This window comes from Corvus brachyrhynchos, unplaced genomic scaffold (assembly GCF_000691975.1).
Source record: "Corvus brachyrhynchos isolate BGI_N302 unplaced genomic scaffold, ASM69197v1 scaffold346, whole genome shotgun sequence".
In the NCBI taxonomy this organism is placed as follows: domain Eukaryota; kingdom Metazoa; phylum Chordata; class Aves; order Passeriformes; family Corvidae; genus Corvus; species Corvus brachyrhynchos.
In genome coordinates, this window is record NW_008238644.1 from 3,170,259 (window position 1) to 3,193,791 (window position 23,533).

General features: G+C 39.6%; 1 protein-coding gene across 1 annotated transcript in view; it reads right to left on the bottom strand.

Moving 5' to 3' along the window:
* The window catches only part of HTR2C (5-hydroxytryptamine receptor 2C), a 266,502-nt gene that overhangs the window by 241,795 nt on the left and 1,174 nt on the right, over window positions 1-23,533 (bottom strand). The window lies entirely within an intron of this gene.

Genomic DNA, 23,533 nt, shown 5'->3' on the forward strand with positions numbered 1-23,533 from the left:
CCAGCAATGTCAGGCTGGGACAGTCTGCTAAAGCACAGGCTTTGATGCCTCATGGCTTAGAAATGGTTCCTTTCTTAATCTCCATGGCACCAGGGCTAAGTACAACAAATCAGACAAGCTGCTTCTGGTCTCCACACCAGCTGCTTTCCACAAGGACAAGCTGTTGCTCACCTGAAACATTTACTAATTTCCATAGGTCTGACCTGAAGATTTTGGTGCCTTTTGCAAGCGTGCTTATAGGAGTTGGCTATCAGAGCTCAGCTGTGGTACAGACACCCCTGTGAACTTCGAATATTACATCCATGATTGCAGCACTGGAAGCTATCGGAGCAACCAAAAAGAGAATCTATTCCAAAGAGAGTCCACAGAAAGGCAGAAATATTTGTAAAATGCACATGCTAGCAGTAACAACAAGATTACTTCATTCCTGTCCTTCAAGCATGTGGTGAGAAGTTAATTATGAAAATTCATTTTAAAACATTGAAAATGTAGCTACTGAATTCCTTATGCCATTTTGGTCTCATAAATTTCAGTAGACTTTGGTAAATAACATATCTTTACCAGGGAAGAAGATGTGATAATTTATTGTCCTGCACTACACAATGAACATTAAATCAGCACAGTAGCTGCAAACTCAAAAGGTCAAACAATGAGAGAATTTGCCTGCAATTAAATTATTTCAACACTGTAGAATACATTTTTCTATAGTAGCAACAAGCTTTTACTCACAATGAAGAATTAATCATAGAATCATTTAGGTTGGAAAAAACCTTAAGGCCAGAGAGTCCAACTGCAAACCTAACACTGCCAGGGATATTATTAAAGTTAAGAAGTGGGCAAGTGTTGAATGCAAATCAACTGAAGACACATAATTTTAGCAGTGGAAACCAGATATATTGGAACCAGAACACTGGAAGTGGCAAAATGAGTGACAGAAGACACAACATGTTAAAATTCACAGAATACAATGTGATTCTAAATAAAGTTATAGACCTGAGAATAAAATAAGATAGAGATAACATCTAGAATTTGGGATAACAGTTTAAGAAATTCACTGAACTAGTTGCAGAAAGATACATTTTGCGGCATCTAAGCTAAAGGTGCCAGTAGCCTGAGATTAAAAAGAAACTGTAAAGTCTGTATTTCTAGCTGTGAGTTACTGAGTTCTAGAAGAGTAATTCCCAAGAAGAGTGACATTCACTCATTTCTGCTATTTTGATACCAAATTACATCATGAAGCTTTGAGGTATTATTTTATATATTTGAAAGATTTCTTCCAAAGGGAACTGTAATCCAATTTTGTAATGCTTAGAAAAAGAATTTTCTGGTAAATCTGCATCATTTCTACAGACCTTCTAATGACTCTGGAGTCTCTTGTTCTCAGTCAAGGTGAGTTAAGAAATCTTGGTGCTGCTGGTTATTATTAATGAGTTTTCAGCCTAGAGGACAAAAAAAAAAAAAAAAAGGACAATTCTATTTATTTGAAAAATAGGGTAGAGTCCTTGTAATGCTTCAGTTCTATTGAAGTAGGAAATATATGTTAAGCAGCCCAAAGCCTGTATAGGCATCCTTTTATTTTATTAGAAATATATCCACATTTGAGACTATCAAAGGTCAAAACAAAGTAATCAGGCTTCTTACTGCAACTGGACTGAACTCCACCCAGAATGATTTACATGCCATTTACATTTTTTCCCCAGGATATCGATAGTCCAACGCTAAAGACAGAACAGCTGCTGGTGAGTCTCACCTGCCCTCCTCAAAGATGTGAGCATAACCAGAAGGCAACTTTTGAATAAATGGATAACAAACATCAGCTCCATTCACTGCAGCAGAAACTTAATTCTTGCATAAACACTTCTTAACATAGATGTCAAGGGGTACAAAGACTTATATTTGTGCTGATATTCCTCCTATCTAATGACAAGATCTGACAGCAACATCTTATCTGATATATGCCTCAGAAATGCAGTTTCCCATCAAGGCTTCTTTTTCCTAAATTATGCAATTCTTTAGCTCTGAACAGACTAAATGCCCCACAGAATTAAAAAAAAAAAGTTCAGTGGAGGGGATAGGAATAGATAAATCTATTGCAAAATACCCCTGATCATCTTGCCATGCAAATTGCACAGTGTCACCATGCATTAGAGAAGCTAATAGCTACATGAAATGCTACTTTTCCCCTTAATGGGCTAGATATAAAGCTAAAATTCATGTTTAAATTATGAGATACATCTCTAGAAATGACAGCAGAGCACGCATGTGTTCTGGTATGGGATCAGAAATGTGTTTTTCTGGATTTATGCACTCCATGAAATAAGGGGTTTGGTACACACAAGGCATAGGAACAGCTCAAAGGGATGTATTTCAGTCTGTCCCATATTTTTGAAAATCCAATACTTCAGTTTAACTCTTGCCCTTCCCAAATCTCACTCTGATCTTTGTGGAAAGATCAGAGTGAGAAAACAAACCAGTTTTTACAAAGCAGCTAGGAAAGTACATCTTTTCTTAATGTCACATTGCAAAAAAAGTCATTAAAAAAGACTCTGTAAGTGGAAAAAAAAATTTCATTTCTTCTGTAAAGTTTTAACGCAGTGAATCCAATCCTCAGAAAAACAGAGTCAATATAAACACAATCATGTTTGGAACTTTCTACTTATGTAATGACATTAAGTACTCAGGAATTTAAATTGTATTCATTTTGAATGTGGTGACAGTTTCAGATAAAAGGAAAGTGTTTCAGAGGTATATCAAATATGTTTTTTAAATGAAGTCTCTTTAACATTTGAGTGCATATTGTCTGACTTAAAGCCTTGCCGCAAAATGTACATCTACATTTCAGAATACATTCTTCTTTTAACATGTCTGTGTTTCAGATTTTATGGAACAGGTATGTCGAAATTTCAGCCCTGAGAACCAAATATCTCCAACTGTTCTTCACACATTTGGAAGTGCAAACATTTCACATCATAGTAATAGAAATTATAAGCAAATAATGGAAATGTGTTTTTCCTTGGAAACAGCTGTGACAGGAAATACATTTCTCTAGCTAGACAACAACAACAAAAAGAAAGGAATACTTACAGAAGATTTATGAGCAGAAATAGGGAATAAAGAGCAGAGCCATGATTTCAACAATTCTATCAGGCAAAGGAGAAAGCTGGTGACTGGATAAACTAACAGCTGTGTCATTTCAGCATCCTGATGCAAGCAGGGGGATTTTCCTCTGAGCAATAGGTCTGCATTAAACTTTCATAAGCTTATTTTATGCTAGTCAGAATGACAATGAACATTTCTACATGGCTACATGTCTTCTGGACATGAATGCAGCCAGTTTATTATTGACAACGGGATGTTTGAATTGATATAGAGATTCAGCATTTCATTGAATCACTGGTCATCAGGAATCAGTGATGGTGGCAAGCCAAGTAAGGGAAAGGAATAAAAATCTGTGTACAGACCTGATAAGACCATGAGAAACACCTTTTATGAGGACTGTGGCAGAAACACCACAAAATACTTTTCTGGTTTATTTAGGATGTTTCACTGCATTATGACACATGTGCACATACACTGAAAACGTGTAGTTAAACAGCACAGGCACGGGGTATTGGGTGGAATTGCAGCTCAGATTAAAAGTATTCAAGATCCTCCCTTTTCCCCTGTAATTCCACAATCACTGATGCCTTCCCAGTAAGTCAGGATCAGCAGCCACGGGTGCTGCAAAACCCCAGTCCAGCCCCAGATGAAGCTCCTCATCCTCGAGCAAGGAGGAAGACACTGCCACAGCAGGAGACCACACAACACATGCACAAGGGGGAGGTATTGACCAAATTTTATGTGCTTGAATTAGGAACCTTAGCACTCGTCCTTCACCACGGCGCCTTGGGTGCAACACATCGGGGGTTTCACATGGCTCGGGAGCTGTGCCAAGTCCCCTCCAGCCCTCACTGACACCCAAAGCCCCGGTGCCCGGCACAGCCAGGTGGGCTGGCACGGCAGAATTTGCGGTGGCACCGAACTGAGCCCATCCTGATGGCAGCAAATGGGAGCAACCAACCCCTGCTAAGTAATCCCTCCCATCCCGCCCCCGGTGCTGCCCCGCACATCACCTCACAGGGCACACATCCAAAATGTGGCACCACCATCAGCTCCTGGCCTCTGCTTCTGCAACAAAAGAGGAGTATAATGTGGTGGAGCAAACTCCCTCAAGCATCAGACTATTTCAGAAAACTACAGACAAGAGAGAATCCCTCACAGACCCCGTAACAAAAATTCATTTTCTCTGTTATTCTGTACAGCTCCTAACCACATTAGAGTTTGGGGGATTCTGCAGTAAAGCTACTTTTAGGGTCCCCCCAACAACTGCAGACTGTGACAGCTTAGAACTGCATTTCTAAAGCTGTGTGAACTCTTGTGCCCAGGCAGATGTCAGCTCTCTGCACCTTCAGGCAGCCACAGAGCACAGCAATGACGATAAATTGGTTTCTGGATATGAGTGCTCTTGATTTACATAATTTTAGAACCAAAATGCATAGTTTGAGGCAACAGAATTGTTAATTAGGTGGGAAGAAATGTTCTGCCAAGCTTTCTGAAGGGAGGAACTTTCAGAGCTGATGAGGCTCATGTTGCAGATATCACCAAAAAAAATAAGCACTTTATGCAGGCAGGTTAGGAGCAAAATATACAGCTATGGTAACTTCATGGGAAATTCTCTTTGCTTGATGTCCTTGTTGCCATCATGGCTTGTGTTAAAATAACCACCCTGACAGGAGAAATCTCAGCATCATAACAGTTTGCTATTACTCCATGAGAGTGTGTTCACTTCAAACTACAAAAATAACTCAGATTAAGTTTAACTCGTTCTTCTGTGCTACCCTGTCAGAAGAAAAGGGAATGAAAACTCCTCACAGGCAGTATAAAATCTAGAAAAGAATCAAACTCAAGGGTGCTAATAGCTATTTGACATGAAAAATCCAAACAAAAAGCACCAAACAAAAAAAAACATAATTACTTGTCATAAAAACCTCCACACGTTCATGGCAGGTTAAACAGAGATCAAGAGAGTAAAAAATTTATCTCTGTACTTATTTTTTGTTCCTTCACTATTGTCAGCTAGGTGCAAAAGAGAAAGAACCAGAAGTCAGGAGACCTATGATTAACATAATTGTTTAATAAAACCCCCAAAAAGGAGAGTAACCTAGAACAAGATACTTTCATGCACTGAAGCCTTTTGTCTTCAAAACCGTGCAAAGAGTGTAAATTAAGGGATTATAAATTGAAAGAGCACAGCTTCCACTTTCGTTCTTTTTTTTCCTTTTGCCTTTGGCACAGGGACATGAAAACAGCAGAGAACTGACCCTGGTTCATTCAGTAATCAGGATGGCAAAAGAAAATTAAAAAGAAACCAAAGCAGAAACAGAGCGTTTCAACTTCCCACTCTCTGATTTTACACAGGAGCTGCAATTCCACTGATGCCAGAAGAGTCAAGATCAATTGATGCTACTGAAGTGAGGAACAGGTACTGGACGCTGGAAGATGCTTTCATATTCCATCCCAGAGGCACCACTGTATTATCATCAGTCAAAATAATTAGAAGAATTCTGATGCTGGCTAAAGCATTGTCTGCATAATTTCAAATAAAGTAAATTTTCCTAAATAGCACTTCAGAAGGTGACAAATTCATGCACCTGTGGAGGTTTGCCCTCCTGACTTCTAGATCACCTTATCCAATTTAAAGTATTTTTGGACTTCTATCTTCTGTTCCTCAGGTCCCAGGGCTCAAGAGAAATGTGACATTCACTCGAAGTGAATTATTAACTTGATGAACAAAAATCCAGCTTTACACAGTGCAATTAAATAGTGAAACTCATTATCACAAGATATCACTTAGATGAGAAGCTTAAAAATAAATAGAGATACAAGGCACTGCAAGGATCACCAGACCAGTAAGATTTAAAACAGTGAATGTTGGTAAACTCAGGAAAATATCATCTCCCAGGCTTCAAGGCTTCTTTGTCTACAGTTGTTCTAGAAAGACACACTCTATCAGGTGAATTCCAGGAGATACAGTCTGATAATACCTAGAATTTGCCTTCCCAAAAGAAAAGGCAATATTAAGATGTAGCTCTCTACAGCACAGCAAAGACTACCTCTACCCAACAAGAACCATGCCAGTAAAATAATAGCATGCACGTGAATGTTTCTGGGAACCTCTTTGGAGAGATTAATCACTAAGCAAAAGACTTCTTTTTGTTTCAGTGGCAATAAAGAGCATCATCTTGATCTTATACCATGATATATTCCAAAACTGGAGTAAACCATGGCTTCTGATATAATTTTATACCTATTGTCAAGGAAACACCAATCAGATCAGCAAAACTGCAATCCCAGCTCCACAGAGCATCTTCAAAGCTCACCCTTTTCTGAGTAGTTTGTTGGTCAGAACAGCCCAACAGCGAAGCGCACTGATACCCCCCGGGCTCTGCTCCACTCCCTGACACAGGAACAATTTGCAGTTTTATCAAGAAACTTGTTTCTTGAACTGGTACATGCTTTTACAATCCTCAGGCATTAGCTGCTGTTCCACCAGCGAGGTTGGGCATCCTAATTACAGGAACTAATTTAACTTTGACATCTCCTTAGTTGGGATCTAGCTGAAGGCAGCTCAGTGGAGACAGGAGCAGTCACAGAAATATAATGAGACTCGGTTCAAACAGCAGCACTGGAACCACACACTACAAGTACAAGCCTTCCTCCCTTTCTGCTACCCAGTGTTTGCCAGACAAAATGGATCTTTGCTGCTGTACCAGAAGTGATGCCTTGTAATTTTACAGACACTTTCAAAGGCCTTTAAACCGCAGTGGCCTCGCTGCACAACTTTCACTGAAGCATTCTGGAAAAGCACAGGTGCTGGATGATGCTGGTTTGGGGCAGTGTGGAATAAAAACACAAGATTATTTCTTTCATAAGGAGAGAGGGGGAAAAAAGAAAAATAATGAGATGTAACAAAATGTAAGGAATTATAATGACTAATTATGATTTTTTTTTTTTTCAAATAATCAAGCTGTAATCCATATCACAAATAGGCTGGGACACAGTTGGCCCTCCTGGCTGCCAGGGCACACTGTGCCTCATATTTTACTATAATAATACAAAAATAATGGTGTAAAAGAAGTAGTTGGTCTAGAAATACAAATTTTAAATCAATTTCCAAACTAGTTTTGGTTGTTTTCCTCAAAATAGTTAATGGCAACAGGAAAATATGAGTTGCAGAACTAACAGTTCTGGTAGGTTTGTGACTCCATAATGTGTAACACAGTGCTGGCACTAATAAAAGCTTTGTTATATTTGGGGTATTTCATGTAAATTCCATGAACTCAAGTGCTAAGCACACGATGAAACATTTTCCTTACGGACACTAATTGGGTTGCTTTCCTTTAATTAGCCATCTGCTTTCATGGAATTACTCCAGATTTTGTAAATTGAATATCCATCTCTCTGTCAGGTTTTACAGTAATCTGACAACAGGTTAAAAAGTTGTTGGGTGAACACAGAGGGACAGACTGACAATGTCTCCAAAAAAATTTAATTGCCTCGGGAAACAAGGTTAAAATAGATGCATAATTTATAGTTGCTTCTGAAGATGGGTCCACTGTCAGGATATAATGAAGAGCTCAGGAGTTAATTTGATTATTTTAAAAAAAAAAGAAAGAAAGAAAGAAAGAAATACATCAAGGGAAATGTATCAATGTTTCAAACATTTGTGGATTTCTGAGGTGTGGGCAGAGAAAATACTGCACCCACAGATGAGAAGAGCTACTGCTGGATGGACAGATGAGTTAGGGGGTGGTAGGTCAGATTTCTTAATCCTTAAAAAAGTTGAGTGGAAGTTTGGTTAAATGTTCAAAAAAAATGCATCCTAAATTCATCTTTACCTCACTTAGCCCACACTGAGCTTCTTTGCTAACTCCCAATAAGATCAAAACAGCCATTAAAATTTGAGAACAATCTTGCACAGTGCAGAGGATACTATTATTATCTGTGGTAACCCACACTGACTATGAAATGCTAAAAAAACCCTGCAGTTCATAATAGTTTAGACTATGGCACCATTGACGCACATTTTTCATTTTTTTCCCCAGCAAAATTAGAACTCTGATAGGCAACAAGAGACCTCTTGCAGCTGAATGGAGATGCTGGAGAGAAACACAGTGCTTCTACCAGCTGGCAGGTCAGGCAAGTGTTCTGTAATCACCTGACTTTATCCTTCTGCAAAAACATACTTTAACTCAAATATTTCCATGTAGCTGCACTGGAGATGTTAATTCCTTGGTCTTCCCTTGAAACACACATGCTGGACTGTAGGCAACAGCAGTGAGCCAGCCTACACCCTTTGCTTTAAAACATGCCATGTACTGTGACTTTCATAAGTCCAAGCCAATCCATAGCATCATTGCAGCTTTGTCATTTGGTGAAAGGGGAGAAAAAAACCCATAAAATAAGTACCAGCTGACAGAAGCAACACATTTGTACCCGTGGATTGGCTCAGAGAACCACTGCACAATCGCCACCCTGAAAAGAATAATTCTGTCCTGCAAAGGAGGAGAAATGCCAGTTTCTCTGCAAGTTCTGATGGCTCAGCAGTTTGATGTCAGTGCCTGGCTGACAACACTTCCACCACAAGTAGGTTACACAAAGCAGCAGTCCCAGTACAGCCAACAAACCTCTTGCACACCCAGAAAAGGGGACTGAACACAGAGCTCTCCATCAGCCCAGGACTCCTCTGCTTCACAGCTGGGTTTGTGCTGGCTGAGTCCACACAGCAGCACAGCACTGCACTGCCTGCTGAGACAGCCCCAGTGCCAAAAAGCCCCCATCACACCTGATTAACCTGCAGTGATGGAGCCTCTCCCCTGTATTAACCTGGTATAGATGATGACTAAATCCTCATTTGTAAAGCAGACCACATCTCTTGCATAAAGAGATCACTGCTAGACAGCAATACCACATACCCAGTTAATTATGATTTTTATAATTTGGGCTCTTAATGGTTTCTTAGTCAGAAAGCAATTATGAAAAAGCTTTGGAACATAAATACTGCATAAATTTTCATAACTTAAGACAAAAAGTTGGTCGATGTTCTCTAAAGCTGACAAACTGCATGCTACAGTAGTTAGAAAGAGTGCAGAGTTTATGTACAACCTGCATGCAAGCTCGTATTGCTCCTATCCACTTCTTACAAACTGGCAATCACAGATGGTCTCATAACAGACTTGGAACAGAAAATAGATCTTTGCATTTGGAATGTGCAAGTTACACTTCTACATTAACAGATTTGTAATTCACAGCATGACACTCAATGAAGGAAGACATGGTAAGGGTGTTGTACATTTTAACATACTTACATAATGAGCAATTATGTTGAATATATTCAAAAATAGAATTTATGTAGGTTGGGAAAAGTCCACAATTAGTAATAGTTTTCCTTTCTAGAAGTTCTGATACCTTGAACGGCTTACATGGATTTTTTGGTGCATTGATGCTAAACAACTGTTATACAACAAACACTGAACCCAACCTGAAGAAGTAACAGTTTTATTTTGGAAATGACAAAATGAAATACTGTGATTCTACGATACTTGAGAGAAGCATTGCAAAAAAGTGCTTTATGATAGTGCACTGTTTTATTTTTCCAGTCATCTCAAAACTTCCAATTTTTTTGTTGTTGTTGTCAGGAATAAAAATAAGGACCTGTTCCTTTTTTCTTGCTAGAAAAAAAAATTAAAAGGACACAAGTCCTGAAGCTCCTGAAATACTGCTGTAGTAGGGAGATGAGATGGCCTGAAGAAAAGAGGAGCTACTCAGATGTGTGAAGGAATGGACAACCTGGTGCACCAGTTCCCTGGCCCCTCTCATTTCATGTTGCATTCCCCAATACCACTCTCACCTGCCCAACAACCACAGCAATACACAGCAGCAACACCCAGGTTTAGAATCAATACTTGACATTTTTTCATTTCCAAAATTGTTTTCTCAAATTCCAGGCCACCCACATGCACTAGCCAAGCAGAAGAACAAGGAAGGGTGTGATTTTGTTGATGGAAATGAAAAAGCTGCCTTTAACTTTGCTATTCTTTGGTGTTAATCATTCCACCTCCAAAAGTCTTACCACACTGCATTTCAAGCATGATATACTGTATGGAAAATTTGTAATTAATCCAAACCAATGTCACACATAGACAAAGTGACCTTATTCCAATCAGTGAGAAAGGCAATATAAAAACCACCTGCACCTGCAGTCACTTGCACAAGCTACTTACACTATAAATCATGTAGTCAATAATGATTCATAACAAACAGAGCTTATTTTGGTTTTGTCACTTACAGCTTGAGCTTGTAAAATCAGGCACATGCAGACAACTTACTTGAAGCAGCTTTTGGTACTGGGTCTGCTGCTGCACATTCCCCTCCCCTCGGCGTTGTGCTCCTTAGCTTTGGGTGCACCTGCAATGCCTGCAGCCTCTTCTACCCTTCAGCTTCCTGCTCTGTCCATCACTGCAGTTACTGCACGTTGGTTTTGGTTTTATTTTAACCATTTCAAAGCAGCTTTGTTGCTTCTGCTTCTACACATAAGTGATTTTTAGGAGCAATCATTTTAAATACTAATACTTTGATAGAATTTTTTGTTTTGATTTTGTTCATTACTGCACCATTGAGTGCAATGATTGACAAGGTTCTTACAGGACCTGTGACCTGCACTAAAACCTGCAGTGATGCCAGGGCAGTTTATTTCCATGCCATGGTAGCTGTCAATCATCCTAGAAAGTGGGATTCATTGCTTAAACAAGACTGGACCTTTCTTATTTCAGGAGTAGAAGCTCTGTGAACCACTCTGGACTGGCAGCAATGCTACTTCTCTGTGCTGAGGAGCTTATAAGTCACACAGCCACCAGTCATTTGTCATTTTCTCAGGTCAGAAGATTGCTTTGCAAACAGGATTTAGCCCATGAGTCACTATTTGGCCTTCTGTTCACTAGAAAAATCAATTATCAGCTCAAACTGCCTTTCTTCTGTGACTCCAAAGCCATAAGGAAAGCACCTTGGATGCCCTTTCTTCCAGAGCAGGAAAAAGAGAAAACTACAGCAGCATTATTGCCCTCTTTCATCCTTTCCTCTTTATTAAGTTCTCCAGTTCCAAAGTGCAAGGAGCAAGAAGACCTTGGCCTTCTGCAGCAATGGTCAGCATTTATTGCCAGGGCTTCTTCAACACTGATTATTACCTCAGAAGAGATAAAACCATATATGAACAATTATGTTTGACTTCTGTGCAAGCAGCCACTTCTGCCTGGGAAGCAAGAATGAGTGATGTACCTCTAAATAAGCCCAGTGAGTAACACTTTGGAAGACTACTGGAAGCACATTAGGGTTACTCAGCACAGCTGGGAAATTTTTCCTCTCAAAGTTGAGTATATTCCTCAGTCCATTCAAGTATGCCAAGACAAGGAAGGGCTTGCACAATCAGGTTTTCATTTCCCCTCCCAGCAGAGATGTGTATGGAAGTCACATGTAGAAATGTTTTCCAAATTAGCCACCAGTAACATCACAGAGGCTTCTTTAGCCACATTCTTCATAGCTATAGTTACATTAGTAAACAGAAAATGTACTTTCTTAAGTTAAGCCAACTAATTTAGGACTGACAAATTGAATGACTCATTTCACAAGTGTTTCACATTCATTTCTCAGTAAAATTAATCCCGAGGAAGGAAAGCTGCTTCTATAGTAGGCATTAATATATTTAGTATCATACTTGTTTCTCCATGCTTTGCCTCCTCAGTTTTATGTATTTTCCACCAAGAAAAACAAATGGCATACCACAATAAAATGTTGGTGTCAGTTTAAGCCTCAGTTTGGAGCACTGGGGAGTTCTCAGCAAAACTCCAGTCTGGTTAAAGATTTCCCCCATGTCCCCGTGTCCTGAATTCTCTGCTGACATCCCAGAATGCTTTGTTCTCTACAACTTCAAAGACTTGTGGCTTTTCAGAGATGGGAAACAGACATCACACACACTCTTTACCATAGGAAACAATTGTGGGGGGACTCAAAATGCCCATCACCCATCCCTGCTGCCCAAAGGCAGCAGGTGAAATGTCCCCAAAGGGATAGAAGACTGTCAATTAATCTCCACAATTATACAGAACACAAATACAACTAGAGACAAATACTTAAACCTCATTTCTCTGCTGAGTGTTTAAGCTCAGGGAAGCTGGACAGTCAGTAAATACAGAATTTCATGTTTGATTTTATCAGGGATAGTAGAACATCACATCAAACAACTCACTTCCCAGTGAGTCTGACAACACTTTTGGGCTGCAAAGAGGGTACCAGCTATGCTGCAGGGTTTTATGTGCATTTTGAATTGTGAGTGCCTGGAATTTGCACTCAGGAGTAGCAACAGGTAGTTTTTTGTGGAGCAGTGCTTGTCTCGAGTCCTGCTCTCACATTTCTTGAAAACTGAGGCCATGGCACAACTCAAACACCAGCAGCTTCCCCTCCGTGTGCAATAAAATTCCCATAACCTGGCTTTCAGGAGACCCTGGGCACACAGAGACTGAGACTTGTTTGCCTCATTCACTTTTAATCAAATTCTGCTTTTTAATTTATAGCTTTACATCATTGCAAACTTTATTTCTCCTAAAAAACATTTCACATGGGAGACTTCCTGACATGCAAGAGTTTGGGTCACGCTGTCCACCAGAAATCCTTGGTCAGAGGTTAAAAGTACAGTCACCTTTGAAGCAGGTGGTCATGACTTCTGCTGTGCCATGGTGCTGTCAGAGATTTCTGCTACCACATAACTCTGGCACCTTAATAACAGTAAATTCAAGTATTACCCGAATTTGGACAGAAACAAGTTCTTTACTCCCTTTTGTAAGGTCCCTGGGCTGTTTTACAAGTGTCTGTTTTGGGAATAATTTTGAGTTGGCTGCAAACATGGACTAAGAAGATGGTAAAGGTTCTTTTTAAAATCTAGCTTTCAGAAAAGGGAAATTTGTTTTAAAAACAATACAATACAATAGCTTTGAGGCAAATTCACTCATCCACAGTCAAATACAATTTCTCTTTATTTAACATGCTCTCACCTTAACTTCTAGAATATCAAAACCCTCACTTTCACGTGCACATCTGCATGTCAGAAAAAAAGATACATTTTTGCACTAAATTCAAAATGCTTGCCATGCACCTGGAAATGGGAAAAATAAAAGATGTACTTAAATACTTCAATGCAAAAAAGCACCAGAACCAAACAATTTTTTTTTTTAGTAACCTCTTCACTTAAACCAAAGCAGAAACATTGCTAGCCACCAATTTTTTTCTCCTTCTGAGTGTCCTTTTGGATCCAGTACCATGAGATTAAGGAAACAAGTAATTTCAGAGAGATGGGATCATTCCTCCATCCAAAGTGTGCTTCCCTGGCTGGTGTTTGACTGCATGCTGCCAAGGAATTCCTGCAAACATCCATACAGCTGCAGATTTCCTCTAGGAAACACAGATGGAGCTGAAGCAGTCAAGGCAAAAATAAAACCCCTACAATCTCCCTGCACTGGAGAATTTGTGCAACACCTCCTCTGGTGCTGCTGTACATGAGCTGCTGACACTGGCACAGGGGAGCAGCAAGAGGCAAACACTTGAATTAATTGGCATGGCCCGATGTTCCTGGCAGTCTGGTCTCTGACAGAGGTTTGCCCCTGCTCTAGAAGCCCCTGCATGTTCAGGCCACTGACTCCAGCATGAGACCTCTTGGCACTGGAGTTACTACAAAAAAAGCATTAACCAGACTGATCAATCCATCAATACAGGCTTTAAAACAGGAGAGGAAAAGCTGTCAAGGGATTTCAAAGACCGGAGTGACTTTTGATTTGGTTTTCATCAACAATTCGGCTTGGAAACAGTTACCAAGGAAGGAAATGTTCATGAGAACAAGGAAATGCCTTTTTTGCATTTAGAGCTTTTCTTTTTAAAAAGAAAATCAAAGAAAATTCTCAGGACAGAGCCCTTCTTGTGCTTCCATCACCCCTTATAACCTTTCTCAAGAATAGTACATCCGATTGATGTACTATTATTTATTCCTTTCCTTATTCCTTAAAGGAATTTCCCATTCCTTTATTCCACTGATTCTCCCACAAACTATACCCTAACCAGCCTTTCTCTGCAAGGCCAAAACAGTATGAAGGTGCTTTTTAGGGCAACATAAGCTTGTACAAGGCTGATGCCCCGTGACAAGCACAAAGCCAGTCTAAGCAAAGTACTGATTGGAAAGAACTACTGGAAAGTTATCAGTTTTTAAGGTAATATTTTATATAATAGTAAGATTAAAAATCAAGTAATATATCCAGCTCAAAGCTATGCCAAATGCAGAGAGATAAAGCATACAGACAAATATCACTGGCTTCCAGACAAAGCTGGTAACTTTTTTTCTGAGAGCAATTCTGATATTTCAAAATATTTCTGAATCAGAATAAAGCCTTAAAGATGCCTTATTTCCTGCAGGAGCAAAATTATGAGTAATAATCTTCTGGAAAGCTTAGGTGGTTTTTCAAGTAAATGAAGCACTTTGCTCTCCCAGTTCTGCTTTGTCCAGAGCTCTGACTGCATTTGAATGTGTCAGGATTTGGACCTGGACCACAGTGGTGTCAACAGTGACCCACAGCCCCACCAGACAAGCTGAAGTAAGTCTGCCAGGGTTTCATGGGAAGCTTGTGTAAGCAAAAGAATTTTTCTGCAAAAGACCTTTAGAGATGAACAAACCTTAAATTAAAATAATAATTTTTTAAAAAAGAAAAACTTTAAAGCATTTTCTTGAGAAACTCATGAGAATTCAGATTTGAAACTTGCTTTCAAATCCAATGAATATAAAGTTCTCTGGATTTTCTAAAATGCTGCAGAACCAAAACTGCTCTAAAGGAAGCCACCAATCAAGCATGTATCCCAATTCTTTCAAATACAAACCACTGAAATCCATTTGCTACAGTCCTGACAAGGAAAGTCAGAGCTGCCTTTTTGCACAAAAACCTCTAAGGTTTGTCCAGAGACACTTTCATCTATCAGTGTCCATTTGGGAAGATTAGTGGATCAATCCCCTTTTTAACAGAATCTAACATTAAATGCTTTCTAATGTTAATGGGTTTTCTCCCCACTTTCTTCCCCAGAAGGGAAGCACAGACAGATATTTCTTGTTACTGTTACTAAGCCCATTTCTCTATCCCTGGTGTTTTCCTCCTTCACTTTTCCCCTTTGCTTGAATACCTCTCTCTTTACCCTGTGTGTCCACAGTGCTCCTCAACAGGGCTGTGTTTGTGCTCTTTACCTTGTTATTGCAGGAGTGACACCTCTTGCTTGCACTCACTACAACAAAATTGCACTTTAATCAGTAAGGTTGTTCAGCCCCGGCACATTATCAGGATGGGCCCCTATGAGCAGCAGAAGACATTCCTTATTTGTCCTTGAGATGAGGTGCTGTTCTCAGGCTCAACTGCCTCACATTTAAAAGCTCTTATCTCACTTCTCAGCTTTCCCTCACTGTTAACTGAAGAAACTAATAGGCAATCTTTCTCAGGCAAGGGACATTTGTTTGGATTTACAAAGATGTCAATATCTGTGTATGACAGGCCTACCCCCAGCACAAACATCTTGTATGGATTTTTGGCTTTTGCTGTAGCTCATTTCCTGTCCTTTCCCCCCTTCCTCTCTGACTCAATCCAAGCGTCATCTCTAGATTCCTTTCACCAAAATAGTAACTGCCCTTTCCAGATTGGAAACTATTAAAAGGAATAGTTTGATGAAGTTAAGAAAATCATTATGTCTATAATCTTTCCACACAGAGGAATCATGTGTCTTTAACAGAAGGAAGTGAGTGCAGGAATACTTATCAGTAGTTCAGAGTTCAGAGCCCAACCTGTAACTTTATTTTGCAAAGGGGTCTCCAAACACGTTTTTTCAAGCACAGAGAGTGGAAGTACAGCAAAGTTCCAGCATTTTATAGCAGTCCTGTGGGCAAAACTAGTTCTGCTTGTCTTTTATGTTGCCCATCAGGAAAGTTATCAAATGATGGAAAAAGGCTTTAATGTCCGTGTAATAGCTGAAGGCATCACACAAATCTAGTAATTCTGACTGCAGAAGTGAGATCAGAGAGTGCTATCACATTCTGCAGCCAGGTCACTCCAGTACTCCAGATAATCACACTTCTTTCAGGTCCAGGTTTCTTACAACTGAAATACAGTCAGAGGCATGATCTGCAGTGGCAATTTACTGCCCAACACAAAAACATCAAGAATGGAACAAAGTAAAACAACAACAAAACAAAAAAAAAAAATCTAATTTTTCTTATTTTGGAGGTATCCAGGATTATTACTGCTTTATCAATTTATTGCTGCTTCTTCCTTTCTTATCACTGCTGCCAATGAATAACAAATTGGAATTTGTTTGCTCTAAGACACATATTCAGCAGAAGAGTTGTCAAACACTGGCACTGGCTGCCCAGGGTAGTGGTTGAGTCACCATCCATGGAGGGCTTTAAAAGACACATAGATGTGGCACTTGGGCACATGGTTTAGTGGTGGGCTTGGCAGTTCCAGGTTGGACTTGATGATCTGGGAGGGTTTTTCCAACATAAATGACTGTAACCCTACATCTACAACTTTGAAAATGGACTTTCCTCAACTCCAGGTTACTAGCAAGGCTTTAGAGATGGATCTACTCTGAAACATGGCACAATGTAGGTTTAAAAGGACTGGGTCAAAGGCAAAAATAAGGGGACAGACACAAAAACAGCCCCTAGAGAAGGGATGAAAGCATCCCTGCCAGCCCATGACAGCAGAGAGCTCTGCACACCTGGCAGAGGTGAGAAGCTGCATTCTGCAGTGGCTGGGGACAAGTCTCCCGTTGCACACATATCACAGTTTCATTTTATAGAAGCAACAGCACTCCCTTACTGCAGCATACACAAAGCAGAACATGGCTTATCATACATTTGCAACCTCCAGACTGAGAGATTTTAGGGTCTACAACTCTCCCGCTGACTTTGTTGTGCTGGCCAGTTCTTTGAAGCCCAGTCTGCAGCTCAGAAATCAGCTGCCCAAAAGAGTTCCCAGATTTTTCTCAGAACTCTTACAGACAGAACTTCTTTCAAACAGGCTCAGGTTATTGTAAGGTACCAATGCCACAGACCAGAAGGCAGCTGCCAACATGATCTCAGGAACAAGGATGGGCTCCCTGGCAGTGACAACTCTACGAGATGCTGTAGCCTACCACAGAGCTATCACAGCTCTCCAACATTCTTCACTTCTTCTGCATTTGCATATCTTGCATATATTTCCATATCCTTATGGATATGGAAATTCCTCTTTTATAGTAGGAGAAGCCCTTAAACCTGTATTTGGGGTTATATTGATCTAACAATAAAACAGGCAATAGAGCTCTTAATACGTGTTTGATAGTAAAAAGATAGATCCTTTTCCCAAGCAGGACAGCAATCTAAAGAAAGGAAATCATGAAACAAAAACACTTTTCTGAACATTAGTCCCATATCACATTAAATTCAAAACTTGATGTCAAGTAACAAATGCTATGTCTGATGAGTAACGTTTTATCCATAGAGGCACTTGTTTCAGTTAGAGTTTAACATTTGGTAAAAGTAATAAATCCATTTCAAAATAAGTCTTAATTAGCTGGTCATGAGACATTGAATTTAACACTGGTACATCCTGTCAGTTCTTTCTAGGCAAGGTCCTGGGTGAGATTTGCTTATGCAGCAGAGCAGAATTGAATTAATGGATTACAAAGTCTAAAGAGGAAATAGATTTTTAAGGGGAATCCTGAGGCTGGACAACAGAAGCAGAGTAAATTGCTGTGGGAAGACAACCTGGAAGACTTAAAATGCAATCGAACTGCTTTATCCTTGTGTGCTGTAATTGGTAAACAAACCCAGAGTTACTAAGGGAACTAAGAGAAGTCCCTGCAAAGGTAATATAAATTATGGATCTATGTAGAAGAAAAACCCTTGGGAAAATTAAACTATGATATCGCTTCCCTTGGCATTTCCCAAGCCTGTAACATTCCTGACAGGCATTATCTAGTTTTCTCCTGAGAGAAAAACTTCTGTTGAAAGATTCTTTTTGACATCATTTTTACAGAGATGGGATCAGCACAAGGCACAGTATTCAGGATGCAGCTACACTAAGACCAGGGGCTTTCTGATTTGTTCTCTTTCCTCACAAATCCTAGCATGCCCTTTGCTTCTTTTTGAGAGCTGCTGGCACTTTCATATTACTATTCATTATAAATGAATAATAAATAATATAAAATTCCAGCATTAATAGCTAATCCATCCATACTACTAACAAAACCAAACACTCTCTGCTGTAAAGCCAAATAGCAAAACAACTGGATATCCATACTACTAACAAAACCAAGCACCCTCTGCTGTAAAGCCAAATAGCAAAACAACTGGATAAAGTATTTTTTCCTTTATGTGCTTTCCCAACAACGCTTCAGGACTATTTAAATTTTCAGTGCAAACTTGAGAGGTGTGCACTGGAAGCTGCTCTTGTCCATTTTCTGTTAATTTGAAAGAGGAGAGACTTACTAATCCTAATTGTTTTCTGCTCCCAACTACTTCAGCACAGAGGAAAAAGCTGAACAAACTCGTGTTTGAGTAAAGCCTTGTCCTTCATAAGTTTAAATTCATGAGTTCTTGACACCAGCTTTCACACATATACATAGCATCTATCATCTACTCTCAGATACTGTGAATATGCGTGTTGAATATTAATTTCACTACTTTTTCCTCTCTCCTTCTGTCAAAATAATGTACTTTAACCCCACAGCCCTCAGAAACAGAAAACAGAAAATATAAACTAACGAGGACTTTCAACTTCCACAGTTTAAAGCACTCTGGCATCTTGTATTAACTGGAAGACTTTTAGGAATCCAATTACTGGGGTGGCAGCTTGCTGCAGATGATTCCTCTGCCTTAAATAGATTCTGTCTGCAAGAATTGATCAAACCCCACTTTATATCACACTGTCCCTCCTCCTTCCAACATGTCAGGACCTTCCACCTCCTCCAGCTACATGAATACTTGTTCCTCTTCATCTGGTTGTATTTGTCCATCCACATCACTAAGATGCCTCACCTGACAATGGCATTTACACAGCTGGTGAATAGAGGGGCAGAAATGGTTTGAAATTCCAAATAGCATCTGCTTTTGTGGCAATGAATACCCATGATCTCCTTCTACACCCTAAAATGCTCCAAAATATGGCTTTTCCCTGCCTGGGGTAGAAATAGTTCACACTCCATCTGCCAACACGTTGCAGATCTTTATGTGCTTTTAAGTTCACTCATATCTTTTGACCACAATAAATCTGCAAAAGGATTTATTGAAAGCAAACAGAGACAGATATACAGAGTTAACAAATAACAGAGTTATTTGAGGCCACATCCATCCTCTGAGCCAGCAGGACAAGAGCCTGCCCAAGCCAGAAGACCTTTTGTCCCACTAACCTGAACTAACATGCCTGGTGACAGCCACAGTATTTGCTCTGTGTCAGAGCACCATATTCACACAGCTTTGTGGCACAAGGAATGCCCACAGGGTATCTAAGGCCCTGCTTTGTTGGGCCCTTCTCAGCAAAAACACAAAACACAGTCAAACATTCCAGAGACTTATGAGAAACCATTGCTTTTCCAATAATTAACGGCACAAAACACTAAGAAGGATTGTTAAACACATTCTGGGTTTGGGTTTTTTTCTAAATAAAAATAAGATAAATAAATAGGAAAACCCCCAATATTTGGAAGAGTAATGCAAGCATGCGTTAAAAATAAATATTAAGCCTCTGTTTCCAAGGACAAATCTATTGGTATTAGGAAGCCATGAGTGATCTGTACTAGGCTGCGCTAGAAACTTTCCCACTGCTATCTATCCAAAGTTCCTGGAGTATCCCTGAGCCTCTGTGCTGTAACAAACCTATAATCAGGAGAGCAAAACCAGAGCAGCTGCCAATGCTGCATCACAGGGGGCTTGCTAGGGAGTTGTTTAGGATCCAGGGGATTCCCAGGGCAATGGCATTTCAAGATATATTGCAGATGGAGCTACTCTACCAGTCATGCTCTGAGAAGTCTTATCCAATTTATTAAAACTAAGAGAGTGCTGGAACAAACAAAAAACCCCAAGGCATATTGTAGCAATTGGCACAGAATTTTCAAACACTTCATCAGGTCTAGTCCTCACCTCCACAGTCAGAAGAGAAAATAACATTCCCAGGTTTTTTTCTGGAGTAAAATGTCTGGGGTTACTACAAGAAAAATTAAAATATTAAACCATGTAAATATTATGAAGTTAACTTCTTCCTCTGATGACAAGAGGAAGAAACATCTTCAGGCAATGGTTACAAACGTGACATTGACCCAGCAATGGTCCATTAAATTAGAAAACTACTGCAATTGATTGAGAACACTTGGACTGCACTTATACAGAAAATTCTGATAGGATAAAATATCTTCTCATCAGAAAGGTCAGGCTTTTGGAAAGATGGTTTATTCTTAACGGAAACTTAGTGAATTTTCAGGCTCTTGAAAAGATGATTTATTCTAAACAGAAACTTCGTGAATTTTTCCACTTCATTGATCAAATGTATCAGGAAAATAAATCAAATTATTATTGATTTATTGGCAGGTCTTGGAGACCAGTAAAAGTATTCTTTTTGTATCTTCCAGTCCAGGAAGATTCACAGCTTGAAAAAGCAACCTTCTGTCACAGAGCAAGTATTAGATTAAATATGAGAAGAGCAATATGTTTTTGTCAACAGAACTTGCTGCAATGCTATATTCAGGCATCTGAAGCATTTTTCAGCACCGCAGAGCATATTAAGAGATGAATTCATGTCACTACACACTGTATTACATTCGAGGGTAAGTAATTTGCAGCAGGTATCGAGTTTCCTACTGGTTTTGCATAAAGTTAGCAAACTGAGCTTGTAGTAGGGACTACAGTGAGCCAGAAATGTTCTGGTTTTCAGAAGAAAACGGCAATCCAATGAAACCAAAATGTTTAAAGGGCCATTTGTTCTGTAGCATTGTGGGCTGTGGCTAGAACGGGGGGTGAGAGATCTGTCCCAAAGTCGAGGTCATGCCCCTCTCCTCACTGTGTTTTAGGGCAAAGAAGGACTCACAGGTGTTTCTCTGGCTCCAGTTTCTCCCTGTACTGGGAGCAATGGAAAACAAGAATTCCTGGATCTCTGTGCACTGGTGTCATGGCTTAACCCTGTCCTGCAGCTCAGCCCCACACAGCCACTTGCTCAATCCCACACCAGAGAATGAGAAAAGTAAAAGTGAGAAAACATAACAAATCAGGAAACCAAAGTAAACCTGCTCCTCTACTGTGGTCCATCATTTCATACCTGTGAGTTTACCAGGAACTGCACCAAAGCTCTGGGGCAAACACAGTGAATTAAGGACTCATACTTCAGAGGATTTTATCTTATGCTAAATACAGTGTACATTTACTTGGAAGAGGATATATTTCTCGTTGATCTCCCCATGTCAGTTAAATGTCACTGATATCTCTGGCTGCCAGAAGTGGTAAATAAATGTGATAAACAACATGTACAGTGTAGTCAAATGCATCCTTATTGCAATGAATCAAGGGAAGTATTATGAAAAATGTTTGCAATCAAGCCAAGAATATCAACCCATTACATTTTAGTAAATACTGTTATTTTACATATTGACACCATTTTATCCATATTATGTCATTTTACTGATGATATTTGTCACAGCAGGTTTTCCTTCATGTAAAATTACACATTTCCCAGCAATTTGATCTCTGACATACTTTGTATTTGAAATTTTCCATTTGCTTTGGATGACAGAAGTCGAGCCAAATGAACCTGGGCAAAAACTTGGCAAAAGACAGAAACTATTATTGTCAAGTCCAGGTAATCCACATCTGAAACCTGCTAATCAAAATTGCACAAGCAAAGCAAAAATATTGACTGCACTTCCTATTACCTTGCAAAAATAAACAGATTCATAGCTCTGCTGAGGCCTTTACTCATTAATTCCCTGTGAGAGTTAAATTTGAAAATTGAATGTTCTAGCCATGCATTATTTTGCCATGTTATAAAATTCTAAAGTGAATTAATCTAATAATGAAAAAATTCTGACCAATAGAGGTTAAAAGCAAAAGCCATGTTTCACATTCCTATAAAAAACCTAGTAAATCATTTTTTTTTTAAATCTGCTTGTGATAAGGCCATAGGCTAAACATTTGTGCCTTTTTCATCTTCCCAAGTCTAAAAGACTCCCTGGACTTACATTAGCCATCATAATTTTGACACATTCAAAGCAAATGAAAGATGAGTATTTCCTATAGAGATCTTGTATCTGGGATTGAATGGGGCTGAGCCCTAAATTAAAATACCATAGACAGCTGGTTAAAGAACAGCTCCTGAGGCTGGGAGGCAACAAACTCGAGTCTCCCTCATACCCCCAAGGTTGTAGCTCAGGCAGGAACACAAGTTACCCAGCACCACCCAACCTCTCCAGGAAATCTGGCCATGGGAAGGCAAGTGGGGTGGGACTGCTGCTCCTGAAACCATGAATACACTGTCCAGTGGTGACCCAGAAGTGCAAAGTAACTCCTGAAGGAGCTTGGACTGAAGGAGAAACCCCCGTGATGGAGATATCATGACTACTTGTAAAGCTTTTCTGGCAGAAAACAGAAAACAAAAAAGAATATATCACAGAGATTGCATGTAGAAAATGCTACAAGCTGCATGCTATGGGCAAAACAAACTTGGAATCAGAAGACAAGGGAAACAACTTTGTGCCACTGACTTCTTTCTTATCTTAAAAGGAAAAAGTCCTTCTGCAGAGCTAATGAATGGAGAATCAACTGAGAGTTGCTCTGCATAAGGCTCTACAATATGACCTTTCTGAAGCTGTGTAACTCCAAGACACTATTTTAATTGAACAAAAAAAAAAATCTGTAGTCCTGATTAAGAAGAAAAAGTCAAGAGGTTGTTAAATTCAATGCCCAAATGTGGAAAAAAAAAAAAGCCAAAACATGATCAGAGTATCGTTTTCTGTCTTGTAACAGCACTCTCAGGCTCTTCTGATCAACTTTTTCCTCCTTTAGAAAAGTCCACACTGCTTTAATTGCATGGGATATAACACAATAAAAAAGTAACTATGTATGTGTTCTGAACACGCTGAAAAACAAGAGTCAAGGGTCCTCTGAGACAGAAATCAATTTTCTGTAAATCAAGCAATCCCACCTTGTTTTATCAGACAGGGTCGTCCTTTGATAGGAAGAAATACCAGTGCCAGAAGACTGATGCACACACAATCAATCTCAGTGATGAGGTTCCCTGTTAAGCACAGTCCTCTAATTTCTGTGTGTGGCACCTCACCAAATTCCCCAAAAATTAAATAGAAAGAGGCTACCCATTAAGTTGCCATAAACCTCTAG